Here is a 633-nt window from a genome sequence, read left to right as displayed (position 1 = left end):
GGAGGGAGGAGGAGAAAGATGGAGGGGGTAGGGTATTGATTAAGGTTAGTTAGTCATTCAGTGTCCAAATTACAACAAGCAGATGGTTAGAGTTTGAGAAGAAACAAAATATGTTTTTATGGTAAATATCTTAATCTTTGGCTAATTTGTCTCAGTTATTACAAATTTAAGTTAAACTCATATGAAGAAATTAATGATCTGAAATTATAATGCAGTGGTGCTTCTAAAAGTGCATTTAATATGTTAACAACACAGAAATAGATATTAAAAATTCAAATTAAGTGCTCACTTCAGCAGCACATATACTAAAATTGGAACGATACAGAGATTAGCATGGCCCCTGCGCAAGGATGACACGAAAATTCGTGAAGCATTCCATATTTAAGAAAAACAAATTCAATTTAACATGTCAGTCTGACCCAGATTCACCATTTTTAGTTTTTGTGATTTGATCCAGGGAAGCTCTGTTTTGTAAGATCCAATGTTATATGATGACCGCAATAATAACCACAATTTTAAAAGAATACATGGAATCTAGGGAAGGAGCAATAAATTATCAAAGGAAAACACACAGATACAATACTTCCTAGAAAAGTTTGAAATGATGTGATTGTCATTAATTTGAAGTTCTCA

The 633-nt window shown here is 32.5% G+C and overlaps 1 non-coding gene across 1 annotated transcript; it reads left to right on the top strand.

Moving 5' to 3' along the window:
* The first annotated feature begins 281 nt into the window (after window positions 1-281).
* On the top strand, window positions 282-385 carry LOC116086643. The gene has a single exon (XR_004117024.1). It is a non-coding gene; the product is annotated as a U6 spliceosomal RNA (small nuclear RNA).
* Window positions 386-633: the final 248 nt, after the last annotated feature.

Source organism: Mastomys coucha, unplaced genomic scaffold (assembly GCF_008632895.1).
Source record: "Mastomys coucha isolate ucsf_1 unplaced genomic scaffold, UCSF_Mcou_1 pScaffold12, whole genome shotgun sequence".
NCBI lineage: Eukaryota > Metazoa > Chordata > Mammalia > Rodentia > Muridae > Mastomys > Mastomys coucha.
The sequence above is the reverse complement of the archived record's forward strand: the minus strand, read 5'-3'. Positions and strand labels throughout refer to the sequence as shown.